The 5,158-nt window shown below is 35.1% G+C and overlaps 1 pseudogene; it reads right to left on the reverse strand.

The window, feature by feature from the left end:
- Nucleotides 1-1,424: 1,424 nt before the first annotated feature.
- LOC118610292 lies at nt 1,425-1,543 on the reverse strand (annotated as a pseudogene).
- Between the last annotated feature and the right edge of the window lie 3,615 nt (nt 1,544-5,158).

Here is a 5,158-nt window from a genome sequence, read left to right on the forward strand (position 1 = left end):
ATTTACGATTAACTCTGGTTATCGCCTTGGACTTACATGCTATTGTTGTTTGGTAGTTTTAGCTCCATCTCCATTTCTTTTAACTCCACAAATTAGACATTTTATTGTTTTAGGAAGTTAAAGATTTTTCCTTTTTGGTATTCCTTCTTGCCTTCTTGCATATCAGATGGTACTATGGTATAATTTTTATTTTTCCTGAAATATATGCTCTAGAATTTCATTTTGTCAGAGTCAGTAGGTGGGAAATGCCTTGGTTATTTTTTACTCTTGGCAAATGTATTTATTTCCCTTTATTCTTGATAGTCTTTAATATTCTGGATTAGGAGTCACAGTAGTCTTCTCCGTATCTGCGGGGCTATAAGTTCTAAGACCCCCACTAGATCCCTGAAAACACTGCTAGTACCAAGCCATATATATACCATGTTTTTTAATCATACACATACATACCTATGATAAAATTTAATTAATAAATTAGGCACAGTAAGAGATTAACAACAATAACTAACAATAAAATAGAATAATTATTATAATGTACTATAATAAAAGCTATGTGAAACTAACGAAAAACAGACTCTGAAATATAGTGGACAATTTGGTGATGGACGTTTAGGGGGGCTGGGAGATCGGGGTGAAGGATTAAAGAAGTACAAATTAGTAGTTGATGGATGGTCGCGGGGGATTGGGGACATGGCATAAGGAATGTAGTTAGCATTAACATAATGGCTAGGTGGAAGGTCAGGGAAATATATAGATGTTTAACCAATGTACTGTATACTTGAAACTAATTTAAGTAAATTTTAAAAAGTTATTTGAATATGATCTCTCTCTTTCCAAATATCTTATTGTACTATACTCACCTTTTCACTTAAAGGAAGCACTTTCCAGCTTCTCTTTGGCATATCTAAATTGCCAGCATCAGTACTCTTGCACTTAGAGGCTGTTCTTAAGTAAAATAATGATTACTTGAACACAAGCACAGTCAATCTGATAATGGAGACAGACAGCTACTGAGTGACTAAATGAGTAGGGAGAGTACACAATGTGGAGACTCTGAACAAAGGCCCAGGTGGGGACCGGGCTGGACATCTCAAAATTACATCACTCTTCTCAAAATGGCATGTGCAATTTAAAACTTGTGAGTGTTAATCCTGGAATTTATTTAATATTTTTGGGCAACAATTGACCATGGGTAACTGAAACTCCAGAAAGCGAAATCCCAGATAAGTGAGGGATGCTGTATCTGTTCTCAGTTTGTTGAGGATACGCCCTGTCTTCTGGCTTTCAATGTTGCTTGTTATTAATTTAACTGTAGATAAACTATCTTTTCTTTTGGTTGCTTTTTGAAGATCTTTGCTTTGATCTTGGTATCCTTCTCTATGATGCAATTAGTGAATATTATTTTTATTTATCCTTTTTTTTTTAAACATCTATAGCACCTGGTCTTCCTAGGTGGTCTCCTATCCAAGTACTAACCAGGCCCGATCCTGCTTAGCTTCCAAGATCAGATGAGTTCAGGCACGGTCAGGGTGGCATGGCCGTAGATTATTTATCCTTCTTGAAATTCACTGGGCTTCGTGAATCTGAAGAGAGGTAGATATTCTCCAGTGCTAGATACTTGCTTTTTGCTTACTTTCTCTAATTCCTTTTTCTGAGACTCTGATTTAATTTATTTTATATCTCATTCTATCCTCCGTGTCATTCATCTTTAACGCTTTGTTCACATTTCTTTTTTGTTGTTTTACTCCGTGCTGTATTCTTGATAATTTATCTCTTTTGCTCTTCAAGTTTCCATATTCTTTCTTCAGTTGCTTTTAAACTACAGATTTATCCATCCATTGTTTATTTCAATTTCAATTTTATACTTTAGAAACTCTAGTTCTTTCATAAACTTATTGGTAATCTTTGGTAATATCGTAATCCTCATTCTAAAAACATTAAAAAAATTTCTCTAAATATGTACACATATTCAGTTTCTAATCACTATCTTACTATTCCAATATCTGCAGGTTTGTGGTTCCAATATCTATGGTGTTTGCCTGTTCTGACTCCTACTTGGGATTGTTTTCTCATATATGTAATGATTGTGAATTCATATTCTTGACACTTTTTGTTTGTTCTTTGAGATCTAAAATTGCATTTTGTCAGAGAGGACTTGTGGATTCCCTGTCCACAAGTCCACAATAAATAAATTTTTTTTATTTCATGGGCTCTAGCAGTTGTGTATCTTAGCATCAAACATGCATAAAATGGGCTTACGTTAGAAATTATTGGGGAATAATCTTTTTTATGCTCTAACCAGAGACAAGACTAAGATACCCAACTATTTTCATCATTTACCTCTCAGAAACCTTTTTAAAAAACATGCTAATTGAAGGTGTCACTTTTTGAAAGTCTCAATTTTAAGACATGTCTCCTGCCTTGCTTGGCTTCAGGTTTTGTTTCCTTTTTTTTTTTTTTACTGCCTGGCTTCAGGTTTTGTTTCCTTTTTTTTTTTTTTACTGCCTGTGGTGGGTAAGACCCAAGATCTAAACATGATATTTGTAAAGATATAGAATATGTATTATAAATAGGTGCATATATATATTATATATATTATATAGATAATGTATATATACTTCCATACTACCTGTGAAGAATATATACTTCGTATAATTAAACAATAATATATACTTCCTATAATTCAACAATAAGAAAATACGACCTGATTAAAAATGGTCAAAGGACTTGAATACCCTTCAAAGTAGATATACAAATGGCCAGAAAGCATATAAAAAGATGCTCAACATTACTAACCAGCAGGGAAACGAAAGTTGAAACCACAATGAGAGACCATCTCACATTTGCTCTGATGAGGATCATTAAAAAATAATAATAATAACAGCAAATAAATGCTAATGAGGTTGTGGAGAAATTGGAATTTTGTGCACTGTTGGTGGGAATGTAAAATGGTGCCGCTGCTATGGAAAACCATATGGCAATTTCTGAAAAATTAAAAATAGAATTGCCATATAATCAATCCAAGTACCATATGATTCCACTTTAAGCATACTCAAAAGGATTAAAAGCAGGGACTTCCACAGATATTTGTACACCCATTTTCACAGTAGCGTTATCACAATAGCCAAAAAGTGGAAATACATTAATGTCCACAACAGATGAATGGATAAGCAAAATGTGGTATATATTGTGCGGAGAAAGAAAGATGTCTGTATTCAGGCTCCCTCCCAACACCCTTAGCACCTAACTTCCGAGTGGAAGTGACTCAGCACTTCTCCCCTTATGTAACCATGTGTCCAGTACGCATGCGCAGGCTTCCATTAACTGGCAGTGTGCCACTGTTGTTTAAATTGTGTATAAAAGGTGCTGCTGCCTTGTGAGGCTAGCTGTGCCCTTACTGGAATAGAGCTATGTCACAGTTGACTAGGGCTCCCCGCATTTTCTTCCAACTGCCTGAGCCTTGTACTCCTTACTTTACAACCTTGAATCTGCAGCAATACAATATGTACAATGGAATATTATTGAGCCTTAAAAAGAAAGAAAATTCTGACACATGCTACAACATTGGTGGGCCTTGAAGACATTATGCTAAGTGAATAAGCCAGTCACACAAAAAACAAATACTGTATTATTCCACTTATACAAGGTGTAATAGTAGTCAAATTCATAGAGACAGAAGGCAGAAAGGAAGTTTCCAGGGACTTGCGAGAGAGAGGCACGGGATATTATTTAATGGGTACAGAATTTTAATTTTGGAAGACGAAAAATGTTTTGGAGATGGATGATGATGATGGTTGTATAACAATGTGAATGTACTTAATTATACTGAATTGTACTTTTAAAAATTATGTTATGCATATTTTACTGTAATTTAAGGGGGAAAAAATGCTTTCACATTTTTCCCCAACATTTTTCGAGGTTCTATTCTGAGATATCTAGTCTTCCATACCTGAAATTAGAAATCCACTTTACTTTGTGTTCATTGAGTGTCTACTGGGCACTCAATTTTAGCTATAGATGAAAATACCCAGCCAGATTCCAACACCATGGAAACCAAGATAACCTAGGACTTCAATGTCTTGCATCACTGAGTGGTCCGTATTGTTCTTTTTGTTCTTTTTCCATCCTAGATATTATCTCATGTCACGTTATTTAAAAGTTTCTTGACAATCTTTGATAGTCCCAACTCTCTACTTCTTCCTATGAAAAATAGATTCATATTTCACAATAGAAAAACCTGGATAAATTTTTGTGCCAGAATACTTTGACTTGAATTCTTATCACTTTGGTGTGTGTGTGTGTGTGTGTGTGTGTGTGTGTGTGTGTGTAAGTGCCTCATTCATTCATTCATTCATTCATGAATTCATTCACTACTGTTGTATCCTGGGCACTATCTAACTAAGCATTAGGGATAGAGAGATGAAAAGACAAATTTCCTGATCAAATTCTAATAGGGAAGATACAGTACTCAAATCAGAAAATAAATAAACGAGGTCATTTCAGGTAATAAGTCCACAAAGAATATGGAGCAGGGTAATGGGGATAGAGTGTGGCAGTGATGAGGGGTCTACATTGGCTATGGCGGTCAGCAGAGAAGTCTCTGGGAATGATATCTGAGCTGAGCCCTGATGTTGATGATGAGGAAACTATGGCGCTATCTAGGGGGAAGAGCTTTTCATGAAGGGAGAAGAGCAAAGGCAAAAAGATAGGTTCAACTTGATTAATTATCTAAATCCTATCAGAGAAACCTAAACTTCGAATAGGTGAGAAAGTTTATCTTGGTGAATATTAACCTTAATATTTGTGACTTCTTAAAAAATGTGTTTATGAAATAAAAATAGCCAGATCACCCATTCAAATCATCAGCAACTAATTTTCAACACTGAAATCAGTCAGCACTTTCTGCACCCATTTCAGTCACTTTAAGCAATTGGAGGATATTTCTTTCACCACTTGCTCTAGTGTGTAGGTATTTAATAGATAAACTAAGGGCTATAATAGTTTTGCTTAAGATTTTATAGTGATGGCTAAAAATAAACTAGCATTGTGTATCAATAGAGCATTCTAGTCTTTTTGCATAGTTCAAGTGCCTTGAGTAGCTGAAGGACCTGAACTTTCCAGTTTGGGTATATCACTCGAATTTAGCATACAACTGCAAAAT

The sequence above is a fragment of the Rousettus aegyptiacus genome, unplaced genomic scaffold (assembly GCF_014176215.1).
Source record: "Rousettus aegyptiacus isolate mRouAeg1 unplaced genomic scaffold, mRouAeg1.p scaffold_m13_p_12, whole genome shotgun sequence".
Taxonomy (NCBI): domain Eukaryota; kingdom Metazoa; phylum Chordata; class Mammalia; order Chiroptera; family Pteropodidae; genus Rousettus; species Rousettus aegyptiacus.